The following is a 17,670-nucleotide window of genomic DNA, read 5'->3' as shown; positions in this document are numbered from 1 at the left end:
TCATAAAGTGAGTTTTTAATTTCAATGAGATTCAGTTTTTCCATTTTTCCTCTATGGACTAGGTTTTTGGTGTCAAGTCTAAGAATCCTTCACCTAGCCCTAGGTTCCAAAGATTTCTCCTGTTTTTTTTCCTCAAAATTTTATAGTTTCACCTTTTATATTTAAGTTCATGATACATTTTGAGTTAATTTTTATATAAGGTGTGAAGTTTAGGTTGAAGTTCATTTTTGTCCAACGTTGTCAATTGCATCAGTATCATTTGCTGAAAAAACCTATTCTTCCTCCATTGAGTTGCCTTTGCACTTATGGCAAAAAATCATTTGGACATATTTATGTGAGCCTATTTCTAAGTTTTATTTTCTTTTCCATTGATCTATGTGTCTGTCCTTCCACCAATACCACACTGTCTTGATTACTGTAGCTATACAAAAAGCCTTAACATCAGGTAGAGTGGTTCCTCTCACTTTATTCTTCTATTTCAAAATTGTCTTAACTATTCTAGTTTCCTTGTCTTTCTAAATAAATTTCTAGAATAAGCTTGTCTATGTCTACAATAGGAGTCTCTGGGTGGTGCCAACAGTTAACTTGGTTAGCTGCGAACCTGAAAGTTGGAGATTCGAGTCCATGCAGAGGAGCCTTCAAAGAAAGGCCGGGTAGTCTACTTTAAAAAAGTCTTCCATTGAAAACCCTATGGAGCACAGAGCTACTCTACCACACACAGTGTAAAAATGGTGTGGGGGTGGTGTCTGACCTCCTCTAACTTTACAAGGGGGCAGGAGAAACAAGATCAACAGCCGAAAGCTGACTGCAGTGAGGCTGAAGTCAGACATACCTCCTTCTCCAATCTTTTTATCAATTCTAACACCAACAGTGCCTCCCATGGCACTCTCTATTCCTCTGCTGGGTTTGATAATTCATTGCAATGGCACACAGAAATCACAGACCATACTCACAGTTACGGGGTTTATTAGGAAGTAACAGGTTATAATTCAGGTTCACGAATGCTCAGGATACCATTCTTGGATCAGGACAGCCCTTCTTGGCCATGCTCGCAGGCAGGCCTCTCCCTGCCCCTTGACCGCTCTCTGAGCCTGGCCTTTGCCCTGCTCAGGCAAGTGTTACAAAGCTCTTTTATCTCCAGTAATAAGTGCCCAGAGGCACCCCACTCTGCCAGTAAGCCTCCTGACAGAAGGTGCTCAGCTCTCTCACTTCCAGCCTACTGTCTCCTGACGGACCCCTGGATCTGCTGCTTCTGCTGCTGCCATTTTTCTGCCACTGTGTCTCAACATCTGTAGTGTTACAGCTCTCCCTCTCGGTCAGTGTCTCTCTTTAAGCCTAGTGAGATGGCAAAACTGACCAATCCCTTTATAGGGTTCCATACACCTTATTTGCTTGGTCCCACTGCCACAAAGGTGCCATGCACATTATTTACATTATTAGCAAGCTATTCGATCCCCTTGGTGGGCCACAAGCAACTCATTTGCATACTCACACCTAGTCACTTGGTGGGAATTACAAAGACTATGGTGAAAGGGACCATATTAAGTAATTCACTGCACCTCGCATGGGGTCGCCATGGGTTGGAATTGACTTGATGGCAATTGGTTATTGGATTATATCCACAAAAAAAACTCACTGGAGATTATTCCAGGAAATTTTGATTTAATTTGCCTGGACTAGTATTTTTTAAAAGCACCTGGGTGATTCTGATGTGTAGCCAAGGTTGGGAAGTTCGGTTTAAAAGCAAAACACACCTAAACAAAAATTACCCCTGGAAAATAAATCACTCAAGGGTTGGTTTGAAAGTTTGAAGAATAGATGTAGTCTTCTAAGAAAACGGACCATGAAATGAAATTTAAAGAAGTGGAAGGAGCAGAGAGAAACAGGAAACTTGTTATGACCCTGTAAAGTGGTCTCCATTAAATGTCCATTTAAGTAGGAGGGAGCCTAGGTTTGAAAGAGTAGCGCAACTAATCTTGATGAAGCATCCAAAATATGGAAAGGATTGGTCTCAAGCCAGGGAATTCTTACTTGGCTTAAACACACATAAGACTTAGGTGTAGCCTTGCCCACACCCATTGAAGGCAAAACAATCTAGATAGGTGTGGTGCAATTAAGTATGTGAAAGTATTTCTTGCTTGATGCAGATGGTAATGGAAAGGAGTGTTGAATATTTAAAACCAAAACCAAACCTGTTGGCATTGAGTCGATTCCAACTCATAGCAACCCTACAGGACAGAGTAGAACTGCCCCATAGGGTTTCCAAGGAGCACCTGGTGGTTTTGAATTGCCAACCTTTTGGGTTAGCAGCCATAGCTCTTAACTACACCACCAGGGTTTCCGTTGAATGTTTAGAGAATTTTAAAAGTGGGTCAGCTCAGTAAAATATTTTGAATCCTGAGCCATATTCAGAATTCCACTTGGAATAAAACAATAGTGATACATTTATTGTTTCCTCCCTCCCTCCCTCCCTCCCTCCTTTCCTTCCTTTGTTCCTTTCTCCTCTCCTCCCCTCTTCTTTATCTCTCTCTTTCTTTTTACTGAAAAGCTTTCCAGCTGTACCCAGTAAGCATCTGTGTTATTATAGTAGTTTTCATTTGCTTAAAAATTATAGCAGCCATCACTGAACAGGTGGATACATGCTTAAGGGGGATATCCATGCCCTTTAAATGTTGTTAATTCTTCTCATCACTGCAATTAATACATACTCTTACTATAGCTATAAAAAAAAAAAAGGCAAAATCATTAAAATAATACTATTTAAAAGCAAAATACAATTTCCCCTATCTTCTATAGCTTACTAAGTAGTTGGTGGCACAAAAGTTTAAATCTGAAAAATTTCTTGTTGTTAATTGTTGCCCAGTTGGCTCCAACTCATGGCAACCTTATATATATAAGGTTCTTACGAGTTGCCTGGTCCTGTGCCATCTTCATGATGTTTGGTATGTTTGGAGTCCAGTTGGGCAATATTCTGTTGTGATCCATAGGGTTTTCATTGGCCAGTTTTCAGAAGTAGATCAACAGGCCTTTCTTCCTAGTCTTAGTCTGAAAGCTCCTTTGTAAAATCCTTTAAACATTCGACAGCCTTTTTCATCACCATCTGCATATAGAAGGAAATACCACGGGCGACCCTGCTGGTATTTGAAATACCAGTGGCATAGCTTCCAGCAACACAACACAAAAATCACCACAGTACAACAAACAGATGAGTGGTGGAATGGAGAGCTTAGGAAGGCTCTGATGTTTGTTAGCAATCACACTTACAGTTTTCAATGCTACTGTCTACAGTGGCAACAGGGGAGGAAACTGAAATCTATTTCCTTCACATTTTCTTCCTCTTGCCCTGATTCATTGATATTCACGTGACAGTGAAGTGTTAATCTATTTTCAGGGGTCTCTCTCACAGAGAAGGGAATGTGCCACAGTGGCTCTCCATTTTATCTGCTTGGAGAATCTTGTTTAAAGTGAAGTTTACTGGTCCCCAATTCTAGTCATTCTGATTCAGAAGGTCCTGCACTGAAGACCTCCAAGGCTGCATTTTTAACAAGACCCTTGGATGATTCCAATACGGGAAGCATCTGGGGCTGCTCTGAGGCTTGCAACAGTTGAGTGATAATTACGATAAAGATCCTTTAAAATAATACTATTTAAACTGGACATACAATGGAATATTATTCAGTATAAAAAGGAATGATGTTAAATTGCACAGAGCTGCATGAGGGAACTTTGGGGCTGATAAATGTGTTCACTATCTTGATTGTGATTAAGACTTCAGGGCTTACACACACACACCAAAACTTACCAAATTGTACACTTTATTTATTTTTATTGTGTTTTAGATGAAGGTGTACAGAGGAAATTAGTTTCTCACTAAACAATTAACACACATAATGTTTTGTACCATTGGTTGCCAACCCCACGGCATGTCAACACTCTCCCCTTCTCAACCTTGGATTCCCCATTACCAGCTTTCCTGTCCCCTCCTGCCTTCTCATCCTTGTCCCTGGGCTGGTGTGCCCCTTCAGTCTCATTTTGTTTTATGGGCCTGTCTAACCTTTGGCTGAAAGGTGATCCTCAGGAGTAACTTCAGTACTGAGGTAAATGGTGCCCAGGGGCCATGCTCTCGGAGTTTCTCCAGTCTCTGTCGGACCAGTAAGTCTGGTCCTTTTTTGTGAGTTAGAATTTTGTTCTACGTTTTTCTCCAGCTATGTCCGGCACCCTCTATTTTGATCCCTGTTAGAGCAGTCCATGGTGGTATCTGGGCACCATCTAATTGTGTTGGACTCAGTCTGGTGGAGGCCGTGGTAGTTGTGGTCCATTAATCCTTTGGACTAATCTTTCACTCGACTTTGGTTTTCTTCATTCTCCCTTGCTCCAGACAGGATCGGACCGGTGGAATATCTTAGGTGGTTACTCACAAGCTTTTAAGGCCCCAGATGCTACTCACCAAGGTAGGATGTAGAACATTTTCTTTATCAACTATGTTATGCCAATTGAGCTAGATGTCCCCAGAGACCATGGTCCCCAGCCTTCAGCCCAGTAATTTGATCCCTCAGGGAGTTTGGATGTGTCTATGGAGCTTCCATGACCTTGCCTTGGTCAAGTTGTGCTGGCTTCCCCAGTCAAATTGTACACTTTAAATATGTGTATGTGAATTATACCTTAATAAAGCTGTTTAAAATAAATAAAAGGAATGACATTATGTTATATGCTACAACATGGATGAACCTTGAAAACATTATGCTGAGTGAAATCAGCCAGACACAAAAGGACAAATTTTGTATGATTTCACTGATATGAAATATCCAGAATATGCAAATGCATAGAGACAGAAAGTACGCTAGAGGTTCCTAAAGGGGAATGGGGGGTTATTGCTAAATAGGTACATAGTTTCTGTTTTAGATGAAGAAAAAGTTCTGGAAATAAACGGTGGTGATGGTGCATACATAGCGTTGCAAATGTAATTAATGCCATTGAATCACACAGTTAAAAATGATTAAAAGGGAAAATTTTAGGTATAATTTACCACAATACAAAAACAAGACTAAAGCAAAAAATTACAAAGCAATCCTAATAAACTAAACATTTGTAATAAAAAAAATATGACTGCTTTGGAGATGGAAAATGTTAATTTGTGGCTGGAATACCCTTCAGTGAGAGACATTCCTTGTCAATTCTTTTTTCAGATCTTTTGAGTTGTTTCTTTCTTGGAATGCTCTCTCTTGAGTTGTTTCTGTCTTGGAATGCTCTCTTTTGAGTTGTCTCTCTCTTGGAATGTTCTCTTTTTTCTTCTCTTACAAAAGCAACAACAAAAATTCCCCTTTCAGTTCTCACAACTTCACTGAAAATTTGTCTGACAGTGGTGTGGCTACTAACTGAAAAGTTGGTGGTTCAAAGCCACCCAGAGGTGCCTCAGAAGACAGGCCTGATGATTTGCTTCCAAAAGGTCACAGCCTTGGCAACAGTTCTACTCTGCACACATGGAGTTGCCATTAGTTGGAATCATCTCGACGGCAACTACCAATAATAACAATTTCGGTCTATATAGATCTTTGCCTTTCCTAAGCTTGCTACCATCACAATGAATGACACAGAAGCATTCTGAGGGAGGGCTTCTTGTTAGAAGTATCACAGGAGGGCTCGAGACTCTGGCTTGACCACGAGGCATCTGTACTAACAAATGGTTCTTTCCTGGAGGCATCTCCTGTTGCCGCCTCTTCTGCCCCCTGAACGGTCCCTTCAGTCACTCCTCCCTGGGCCTTCACTGCCTCTGTGACTTCACCCCTGTTACTTTCTCCTCTGCACCTGGCCTGTCCTCCCCTGTCTCTGGGACATGGCTTTTTTCTCTGCTGCCCAACCCCCAAACATTTGTGTTCAACACATCAGGAAGTTGCTGGTTTACAAACACAGCCGTGATCAGACTAAAAACCAGTTCTTGGTTTCCATGGCCAGAGATTCTGTAGACCAGGGAATTGCTGTGGTTTCTATCGTGTGCTCTTTCATGGAGGCCTCAACGATGACTGGGTTTTGCACCAGTTAGTCTTGCCACTCCAATGTCACTGGAAGCTCCTTAAGAGTAGGGGCCAAGTCTTCTATCTCTTCCATATTTTCCATAACCTCTGTTTTTTTTTTTTTGTTGTTGTTGTTTAGATTCAGAATTAGAAGGGACGTTAAAGTTGTAGTGAGAAGGGAATATGATATAAAGAAAAGGGTGAGACAAATGTGGGCTTCAGTCCCCTCACTGTCACTTACTAGCTTCGTGTGTCAACAAGTCATCTTCAAAACAGGGATAATAGCATCAGCTTTGAAGGACTCTGATTAGGATACAGTGAGATAACAGTATGTGAAGCTGCTGACACGGTACCTAACATATGAAAAAAATAAAGTTGCCGCCAAGTCAATTCTGACTCACGACAACTCCACGTGTTTCAGAGTAGGACTGTGCTCCATAGGGTTTGCAATGGTGATTTTTCAGAAGTAGATAGCCAGGCCTTTCTTCTGAGGCACCTCCGCGTGGGCTTGAACCACCAGTTTTTGGTTAGCAGTGAGCATATTAACTGTTTGCATCACCCAGGGACTCTTGCCTAGGGCATAGTCGATACAGAAAAAATGTTAACTCTCTTCCCAATGGAGATGATCAGTTTTAACTTTTTACTTGGTGTAGGAATTTCTATTATAATATCCTTTATCAATGGTAAGTCAACCTGTGCTTGAAGACCCCAAGGGACAGGGAATTCACTCCATCCATCCAGTTTTCAGAAGTATAATTGTCACGCATTTCTTCTTTATATTCACCCACACTATTCCCTGTAGTTTTTGTGTACTAAATTTTCTGTTTTGGGAGGTAATTGGAATAAATAACCACAGGGACACAGCTAGTCTATAAAGCACTTTTGTGCAAATTAGAAAAAAAGGCTCTTTCTTTGCAAGACACTTTAATTTCATCTGCTGGAAAATTGTTATAATGCACTACTTTTGTAGAACAAGGCATTTTGTTGCCACCAGCCAGAAAATTCTATCAGCTATACAAATTTATGATATCCAGGATGTGACTAATCAAAAAACCCAAACCCACTGCTGTCAAGTCAGTTCCGACTCACAGCAACCCTACAGGACAGAGTAGAACTGCCCCACAGCGTTTCCAAGGAGTGGCTGGTGGATTTGAACTGCTGACCTTTTTGGTTAATAGCTGACCTCTTAACCACTTCACTACAAGGGCTCCTGACATGATGTGAATGGTATCCCCCTAAATGTGGCCTCTTTTTTTGTACACCATCTGAGTACAAGAAAACATGGACCCTTCAAATGACTGCTATGATTTACATGGTATTTTACAGGTTAAAAAACATTAAAAAAAAAAAAAGATTTAATTTGCTCTTCATGAAAATCCGTAAAATTATCTTAGTTTTATAGATGAGACAATTGAGGTTCAAATAGTTTACCAAATACCAAAAAAACGCACAGCTATGTGGTACAAGAGCTTTTTGGACCCCAGCTTTCATCTAGTGTAATTTTTATTCCTTTAATCGCACAACTTTCATGATATCAAGAGAATGTCTCTGTGATATTAGACAAGTCATTGATAAAAATGTTCCTAAGGTCAGGTCTATTGGAGGAAAAAGGAAACGTTACATCTATTGAGTGACTTCTTAGTGCCATGTGCTTTATTTCATGTAATTCCACCCTCTTGAGGTAAAATCATTATACCCATCTTACAGGTGAGGAAACAGACTCCAGGTGGGTTAGGAGGCTGTTCAAGTTCCCGTAGCCAGTATATGCAGAGGTGGCCTTTGCGTCCAATTCTGTCTGAAAGCCCTGGTTTTCCTCTTCCACATAACGCCACACTCACAGGTAAACCTCAAATAATTCTGGATTTCATTGTTGTTGTAACTGTTAGTTTCTGTCAAGTCAATTCTGACTCATGGCAGATTCTGACCACACTTGTGCAGAGTATAGCTGCCCCACAGGGTTTTCAAGGCTCTGACCTTTTGGAGGAGCCCTGGTGGCAGAGTGATTAAGTGTTTGGTTGCTAACCAAGAGGTCGACAGTTTGAATCTACCATCTACTCCTTGGAAACCCTATAGGGCAGTTCTACTATGTCCTATAGGGTTGCTATGAGTTGAAATCGACTCAACGGCACTGGGTTTGGTTTTAAGTTTTGACCTTTTGAAAGGAGATCGCCAGGCCTGTCTTCTGAGGCACCTCTGGGTGCTTTCAAACCACCAACCTCTCAGTTAGTGGTCAAACGCTTAATCGTTTGTGCCACCCAGGGACTCCTGATTATTTCTTATTAGCTCAGTATCATTTTTTTATGTTGTGCTTGGTTGTTTCCCTCTCTCCTCCCTTTTTGGGTCTCCTTTAAAAACCCTGAGTTAAACAGAGCTTTTAACAGAAACTATTTGTTTGGTTACTCACCATTTTTTCCCTTTTTGGTAATCATTTCTAATTATGAAGTCAGAATTTCTCCCTTGAATACTTCCCAAGAGCCATTTTTCCATTCAGAGTAGCACTTGCTGATTAATTGACAGCAGGCACTCAATGAAGATTCCTAGAATTTAGTTTATGGGTTCCCAGGAGCCCTGGTGGTGCAGCAGTTAAGAGCTCCGCTGCTAACCAAAAGGTCAGCAGTTCGAATCCACCAGCCACTCCTTGGAAACACTACGGGGCAGTTCTACTCTGTCTTATAGGGTGGCTATGAGTTGGAATAGACTTGATGGCATCTTTTTTTTTAGGGAGCTAGCATACTTAAATTCGAAAGCATTGCTTTCATTTGGAAATACATTTCGAAGTTTTGTTTCCCTCCACTCAATACATACATCACAAGATGGGAGAATTAAGAATGGCAATAGCTTTGGTGATTACATGGGAAAAACAGTCAAATTCCACTTCTCTGCCACATCTGTTCTGACACCAGCTGCCCATGTAGCATTTCTTCCTCTGACCCTAACCACCCAGACCTAGGTCAGAACTTATAAGTTAAAGGGCACAGCCTCTATACTGCAAAGTCTGTCCAAGACCTCAGATGCCAGCCACAAGTTTGGAGTCCCCATGACAACATCATTTCTGACCTATAGGTTACAAACTTGGGGGTTTCCCACTAGCCCTCAGAATGCCAGCTGTAAGGTCAAGGGTCCCCAGATTCCTTTCACCTGTGATCTGCTGGCTACAAAATTGGGGTTCCTTTACCCCCTCAGGATACCAGTTGTAAGCCTGGGAGTCCCCAAGCCCTCTCACTTGACCTGCTGACTCCCACTACTCCCTTGGGTTCAATAATTTGTCAGAATGGCTCACGGGACTCACAGAAAGTGCTATAGTTACCATTATAGTTTTAATACAGCATAAAGGATACAAATGAAGAAAGACAATGGACGAGGTCTGGGAGAGTTTCCAAGTGGGCTTTCCATGTCCCCAAAAGGGATCCGCTACTCCCGTCACATGCATTGATGTCTTTCACCAACCAGGAAGCCTGTGGAGCTTCCATGTCCAGAGCCTCATTCCATAGGCATGTTTGATTGAATGATGTTCCTCTCCACCTGAGGTCAGCTGATATCAGGAGGTGGGCTTAATGGTCTGGCCAGCCTCCAACTGACTCACCTCATTAGCATAAATCCTCAAGTGTGGTATGGAGGCCTCTTACATAACAAAGACACTTCACTCACTGGGGAAATTCTAAGGATTTAAAGGTTATCTCTCAGCAGCTAAGGACAAAGACTAAATTCCTTGGGAAAAGTTAATGTAAGGAGTTCTGTGGGGCAATGGTTACACTCTTAGTTGCTAACGGAGAGCATGGTGGTTCGAACTCACCCAGCAGCTATGTGGGAGAAAGACCTGGCAATTTGCTTCTGTAAAAAAGCTTCAAAAGTCCTGAACCAAACCCATTGCTGTCAACTCGATTGCAACAGCCAAGAATACTTATGGGGCAGCTCTGCTCTATCACATGGGGTCGCTATGAGTCAGAATGAACCTGATGGACCCAACAAAAACAAAGTTAATGTAAACCTCACAATAAATATTTCATCTCCTTCTCTCCATACCACTTCCTTCATTTTACAATGAGTAAATTAACTCAAAGGGGTTATGTGATTTAACCAAATACAACTGGCTATTAAAGTCAACACTAGAATTACAAAAAATAGGCTCTATTTAACAGGGATAAATATATCCTAAATTTAGAGCAGCAGTGGACATCTGTTTTTATTAAAAGCCTCATATTCACTTCTTCTTTTGGTAATAGATCCCTATCTTTTTCCTTAGGGAATTACCCCTTCCTGACTTTCATTCCAGAGGATTGGGCTGAGCTAATTCAATCTCCAGCTCCATGGATGGGTATGGGGTACAGGTCTGGCCAATCAGAGTGTTGCATCCCTCTAGCTGTAGTGACTGGTTCAGGAATGGGCACATGACCCACCCAGAGCCAATGAGACTCAGCACTGGATTTCTGTTGGGAGGATGGATTCGCTCTGGAACTGCCTGCAGCCATCTTAAGGGGAGAACTGCATGCGAATGGAGCCATCACAGAGGAAGACAAAGCCAAGCGATGGCAAAAGACCAGTCTTGAAATACTGTTTGATTCCTGAAATACAGACATGCCTGAAGTGAGAATACCCCTGGAATTTTTAGTTATCTGTCTAATAACTGACATGAGCCAATAAATCCCCTTCCTAACTTTTTTTCATTGCCTAAGGTTTCTTGCCACTGCCCATCTGTCACAGTTTGTTGTACTGTGATGGCTTGCGTGTTGCTATGATGCTGGAAGCTATGCCACTGGTATTTCAAATACCAGCAGCGTCACCCACGGAGGACAGGTTTCAGCAGAGCTGCCAGACTGAGACAAGCTAGGAAGAAAGGCCTGGAAATCTACTTCTAAAAATTAACCAATGAAAACCTTATGGATCGCAACAGAATATTGTCTTATGTAGTGCTGGAAGATGAGTCCCCTAGGCTGGAAGGTGCTCAGAATACAGTGGCCACAACAATGGACTCAAGCATACCAATGATCATGAATACAGCGCAGGACTAGGCAACTTTTCATTCTGTTATCCATGGAGCCGACTGGAGAACAACTAACAACAAGGCTTCTTAAAATCAGGTTTCTGTCATTTACAACTAAAAGAAACCTAAAGGAAACATGATCAAAAAAGCTAATTGATAAGAATAAGATTGGGAAGATATGGCTAATAGCTATTCACGTAGAGAAGCATCTTATAAGATATTCTTACTCATATTAACTTGAAATTTGATTTCCTGAAATGTCTGACAACAGGGCTTAGTTCTGCACTGTAGAACAAAATAAAATAATGTAAATCTACTTCTATATGACAAGGATATTCGTTAACATCTCAAAATAGCTGATCCTAGTCTCCATCTATTCAACAACAACAAAAACACACCAAACCCACTACTGTCGAATCGATTCCGACTCATACCGTCCCTATAGGATACAGTAAAACTGCCCCATAGGGTTTCCGAGGCTGTAAATCTTTATGGAAGCAGACTGCCACATCTTTCTCCTGAGGAGAGAGTGATGGATTCAAACCACCGATCTTTCCATTAGTAACTGAGTACTTTAACTCCTGCACCACCAGGTCTGCTCAGATACTGCTTAGAAGATTATTTTCAGTTTTGAGTAATATTTTTACAGAGGGACATGGACAAACAATAGACCATCAAGAGGAGGGTGACTGGGGTAATATGAGGTCTTAAAACCATACCATTACTGAAGGAACAGAAGCTCAGTCAAGGAAAGTGAAGGCTTAGAAGAGTGAGAGAAAAAAGAAAGGTGTTTTCACATACTTCAATTGCTGTCAGTTGAAAAATAAATTATTTTATCACTTTATTTTATTCTACATGGCAGAGCTCGGAATAGTGGTTAAGAGTTGAAGGAAGGCAGATTTCAACTCAATATGAGCAAAAATTCCAACCAATATGGTCTCTCCACAGTGCCTCTCATGGGTTCCATATGAGTCCCGTATGTTGGTTATTTTCTTGGAAAAATCAACTAACACATAAATATTTCACTCTTTTAACAGAGATTTTGCATTTTTTCTTTTGGTCACTGTTAATAACCGAGTGCGGGACATGTTTGTTCAACACTGTATACGTATAACAAAAGTCTAGGACAATGTTGGGTGTTTTATATATTCAATAAATGCATGAATGAAGTGACTGTTAGATTTGTGCCTTCTCACTTCAAAAAGCAATTGTCAAACTTTTTTTTTAGGGCTCGGTGAATTTTTATAAAATTAATTTCAGTGAGTAAAGAATTAATTTATACTTTTAAACTACAGTGGTAAGCACACAGCAAGACCTGGCCTGTATCTTCTAAGGATGAATTAAATATTGCCTTAGTAATTTCCACAACATTTTGTACGAACTATTCCTATTTCCTGTACACGGTATCATGTTGGTGTGCACTCCAAGGAGAAGGACTATGTCTTATTAAACTCCATATCAAAGGAACTGGTGGTACTGGAGGCCCTGGTTATCTCAATGGGATAAGAAAAAGAAATAGATATATAAGGATAAGAAAACAGGAAACAAACTCATTCTTTTTGGAAGATGGCGTGTCTACTTAGAAATCCCAGAAGACTCTACAGAAAAACAGAATTATTAATAAGAATTAAGAAGATTGCTATGTATAAGATGATAGATCAATTTCAAAAGTAAACTGCAGATACAACTATTAGTCTCTACTCACCTGGAACAAAAGAGAACGAAGGAAATCAAAGACTCAAAGGACTAACAGCCCATAGGACTAATAGCCCACACGAACCACGGCTTCTTCTAGCCTGAGACCAGAAGAACTAGATGGTGCCTGGCTACCACTACTGACCGTTCTGACCATGAACACAGTAGAAGGTCCTGGAAAGAATGGGAGAAAAATGTACAACAAAATTCAAGTTTCTAAAAAAAAGGCCAGATTTACTGGACTGATAGAGACTAGAGGAACCACTGAGACTATTGCTCTAAAATGCCCTTTGAACTTGGAACTGAAGCCACTCCTGAAGGTCACCTTTCAGCCAAATAATAGAGTGGCTTATAAAATAAACAATATCACCCATGAGTAATGTCCTGCCCTAAACAATCAACTACATGAGACCAAACAAACAGAACATTCACCCAAAAGTAAAGATGAGAAGGCAAAGAGGGTCAAGGAAACTAAATTAATGAAAACAGAACAAACAGAATGTAAATAATGACAATGTTGATACATTGTGAAAATTGAAACTAATGTCACAGAACAATTTGTATAAAAATTGTTAAATGGGAACCTAATTTGGCATTCAAACATCCGCCTAAAACACAATGTTAAAAAGAAAAAAAGTAAATTGCAAAAAGTAGAATGTGGAATAGCAACTGTAGTAGGACAGAGGAGAACTGCTCCAAAGGGTTTCCTAGGCTGTGATCTTTATGAGAAGGAGCCCTAGTGGTATAGTGGTTAAGTGCTCAGCTACTAATTGAAAGGTTGTCAGGTGGAAGCCCCCAGCTGTACCTCGGGGAGAAAGCTGTGGCAGTCTGCTTCAGTAAAGATTACAGCCTTGGAAACCCTATGGGGCAGTTCTACTCTGTCCTACAGGATTGCTGTGAGTCAGAATTGCCTTGACAGCAACGGGTTTGGTTTGGCTGGCAATCTTTAGGGGAGCAGATCCCCCAGTCTTTTCTCCTACAGAGGTGCTGGTGAGTTCAACCCACTGACTTTTCAGTTAGCAGCTGAGTGCTTTAACCACTGCACCACCAGGGCTCCTAAGGATTACTGTATAGGGTCACTATATAAGGTTGTTAGAGAGCCCTGGTGGCACAGTTAAGTGTTCCGGCTGCTCACCCAAAGGTCAGTGGTTCAAACCCACTAGCCAGATCAAGAGAGAAGGATACAGCAACCTGCTTCTGTAAAAATTACAGCCTTGGAAACCCTGTGGGGGCAGTTCTACTCTGGCCCATGGGGTCACTATGAGTCAGCATTGACTTGATGGCACACAACAACAACGAGAATATGTAATTAAAAAAAGATAATTGCAATAGAAAATACAAAGCACCTAGAAATAAACCTAATAAAAATGATCAAGACATTTATGTAGAAAATTATAAAACTTTATTTAAAACCTTAAAGAAGATTTGAATACATTGAGAGAAATACTATATTCATGGACTAAAACACTATACCATAAAGATTTCAGTTCTCCATGAACTGAGAGTTTCTCTACAAATCGAGAAACAGATTCAGTACAATTCCGACTAAACCCCAATAGAGTTTTTCATGGAGCCAATAAACTGGCTTTAAAATTTATATGGAATAAAGGACCTGGATTAGTCAAAATGCTCCTAAGGAACTAGTAGGGGAACATGCCCTACCAGATACTGAGACTTATCAGAATTCTAAGTAATTCTGACATTGTGGTTTCGGCCTAGGGATAGACAGACAGACCAGTGGAATAAAATAGTGAGCTAGAAACAGACCAATACAAAAAGAAAAACTTGATATATGGCAGAACTGGCGTTGCAGACCAGTGGAGAAGAGAGGGGCAGGCCAATAAATGGTTGCGGAACATTTGATAATCCATAAGGAAAAAAAAAGAAAAAAGATGAATGGGTAAACAAGACGTGATATTTACAGACAATGAAACAGTACTCAGCCTTAAAGAGAAATGAAGTCTCGATGCATGCCATGCTACGACATAGATGAACCCTGAAAAACATCGTTGTTGTTGGTTGCCGTCCAGTCAGATTTGACTCACAGTGACCACAAGTGTGCTCAAGGCAGATATTTAAAAAAAAAAAAAAAAAAGTTAAACTATTGTTCGGTTTAAAGAAGATTTCAGGAGAGATTTTTGGTTTAAGGTTTAAAGACTATCTCGGGCAATTGTTTTGGGGGTCCACCCAGCCTCCAGGGCTGCAGAAAGACTGGATTCATGGGAATTTGAAATTCTCTTCTGTATTTTCCCCCTTTAGATCAGGATTCTTCTATACAATCTTTGATCAAAATGTCCACTAATGGGAACTGGGCACCATGTGATTATTCTGGTCGTGTGGCAAAGGAGGCAGTTGTTCATGGAGGCAATTAGCCACACATTCCATTTTCTCCTCCTATTTGTGACTCGTCTTCTTTCTCTGTTGCTCCATGTTAATAGAGACCAATTGTTGTACCTGGGATGGCCACTTGCAATTTTTAAGACCCCAGGCACTACGCAACAAACTAGGAGGTAGAACAGAAGCACATAACATGACATTAGGCCAATTAACTGGGAGGTCCCATGAAACTATGACCCTAAACCTCCAAACCAAGGAACCAAACCCATGAAGTGTTTGGTTGTACCTAAGTAGACTCAGCAGCTGCTTGTTTCTTTATTTCTTTTTTTGGTTGTTGTTGGAAACAATACTTGCCAACTCAACTTTTTACAGGTGTACAGCTCATTGACATAAATCACACTAATCAGCTGTGCAAGCTTTGCCCTTGATTAATTTGAATTTTCCATCACAGTAACTCAGTGCTCCGTAAGCAATACCTGCACCCCCTCATCCCTGGTAACCGCAAATAAACTTTGGTGTCTAAACATTTGCCTGTTCTTGTCTTTTTATATAAGTGAGATCACACGATATTTGTCTTTTTGTGATTGTCTCGTTTCACTCAGCATAATGTCTTCAAGCTCCATCCATGTTGTAGCATGTATCAGGACTTCATTTCTCTTTCTGGCTGAGTGGTATTCCATTGTATGTATGTACCACGTTTTGCTTATCCATTCATCCATTGGTGGGCATTTAGGTTGTTTCCACCTTTCAGTTATTGTAAATAATGCCGCAACGAACATTGGAGTACATACGTCTATTTGTGTGACCGCTTTCAAGTCCCTTGGGTATATTCCCAGCAGTGGAATTGCTAGTAGTTCACACTGGGTCTGGGTTATGGTAGTTCTATTTTTAGTTTTTTTTTTTTTTTTAGGAACTGTCACATTGTTTTCCAGAAGGACTGTACCATTTTGCATTCCCACCAGCAATGGTGAGAGTTCTAATTTCCCCACATCCTCGACAACATTTGTTCTCTTCTGTTTTTATTTTATTTTAGCCATCCCAGTGGCAGTAAAATGGTATCTCATTGTGGTTTTGATTTGCATCTCTCTGATGGCTAATGACATTGAACATCCTTCCATGTGCTGGGTGGCCATTTGAATGTCCTGTTTGGTGAAACATTCCGTAGGGTTTTGAATGGCTGATTTTTCCAAAGTAAATTGTTAGGCAGTCGGAACCTACTGGACTGCAATGGATTTGGTTTTTTTTTTTTTTTTTAGTTTGGTTCTGTTAGCATCTTGAGCGTGTTAACCATTTCCATCACAATGGATAAAGGGCCTGCCTTTCTTTGTAAAGTGGTAGGAGGGCTATCTTGAACTCAGGGAAATCATTCCAGGAAAGAAGATATATGGAATTTAAGTATCTAGAAATCGATTTCCTTCAAACTTTCTATGCTTGTGTACTCCCAGAAAGCTTTTTAGTACCGGGGTGTAGGGGGCAAGCTCCAGGCTGAAGACCTTTGCTGATGGAATTACTGATGCTTTATTTCTTCTGAACACATGGGTTTGCCATGAGTTAGGATCAACTTGACTGCAGCTAACGAAATCTCTTAAAATGACTTGTGGGAAGACATATGTCTGCTTTTTTGGCTATTTTTATTAAAATGTACATATTTCTTATTTTCCATACGCATATATATTATACCACTCATATAAGTGACATGTTGTTGTTGTGTGACTTATAACAGCCCTACAGGACAGAGTAAAACTGCCCCATAGGGTTTCCTAGGCTGTAATCTTTACAGGAGCAGATTGCCAGGTCTTCATCTTCCAAAGAGCCACTGGTGGGTTTGAACCATTGACCTTTCGGTTAGCAGTTGAGCGCTTAACCATTGTGCTCCCAGGCTCCTTATATATGACATGTCTTTCAATAAATAAAGTTGAAAAATCTGCAGAGCTTGCAGGGCAGTTTTATTTTACACATGCACACAAGGGAAAGCCCAGGAAGTCTGAGTTTATAGGTTTAAAATTTTGTGGGGGGGTGTAAAATTTTCACAGCTGGTAGAAAAATTCCACTCAGGGAGAGAACAATATGTATGAAAATGATAAGCATTTTTGCAAGTGGTAAGAACAGGCAATAGAGCTTTATTTAAACAACTCCTAGTTCCTTGTTGCTGGTCGAGTTGACTCAACTCTGACTCATGACAACCTCACGTATGTCAGAATAGAACTGTGCTCCACAGGGTTTTCAATGGCTGATGTTTTGAAAATCGATTGCCAGGCCTTTCTTCCAAAGCACCTCTAGGTGGACTGAAACCTTCAAACTTTCAGTTAGCAGTCAAGCACATTAACCTTTTGCACCACCAAGGGTCTCCTTGGTAAGCAAAGAGACAATATAATAGTTTTGCATTTAAAAGAAACAAACAAACAAAAAAAAAATGAAGGAATTAGGATGTCGAAGACAGCTGAGAACAGTTGGGAGGAGGGAAGGGTGGGAAGGAGGGACTTAGGAGTTGCAGCCTGTGGAGAAAGGTGGACTGTGGGAAATGTACTGGTGGGGATACCAAAGGTGGTTTAAAAATAGCGGTGCCCACGTGTGATGATGCGGTCCAGTGTAAGGCAAGGTTACAGCCCCCTCCCTACCCAGTGGTTACTCACTTCACGGGGACAT

The sequence above is a fragment of the Loxodonta africana genome, chromosome 1, assembly GCF_030014295.1.
Source record: "Loxodonta africana isolate mLoxAfr1 chromosome 1, mLoxAfr1.hap2, whole genome shotgun sequence".
Classification (NCBI taxonomy): domain Eukaryota; kingdom Metazoa; phylum Chordata; class Mammalia; order Proboscidea; family Elephantidae; genus Loxodonta; species Loxodonta africana.
Note: the sequence above shows the minus strand (reverse complement) of the source record.